Source organism: Eurosta solidaginis, chromosome 3 (genome assembly GCF_040869045.1).
Source record: "Eurosta solidaginis isolate ZX-2024a chromosome 3, ASM4086904v1, whole genome shotgun sequence".
NCBI lineage: Eukaryota > Metazoa > Arthropoda > Insecta > Diptera > Tephritidae > Eurosta > Eurosta solidaginis.
Genome location: NC_090321.1, coordinates 181,305,905 through 181,306,130, shown reverse-complemented (window position 1 = coordinate 181,306,130; position 226 = coordinate 181,305,905).

Genomic DNA, 226 nt, shown 5'->3' with positions numbered 1-226 from the left:
GCATTGCGCATGTAAACATTAGATCAGCTGTTTGTTATGACGTCCCAATTGCTAATTTTCCTTTAGCTCTTTTTCTCGTTTTTTTTTATTATTCGCCCAAAAGTCCACTATGACGTAGTTGCGCAGAACGAAGCAATTTTGAACTCGTGAATGTGCAATCTTGATTGTTGATTTAGGAACTCCCAAATGTGATTTGTGCGTGTGTGTGATTTGTGCGTGAGCTTGT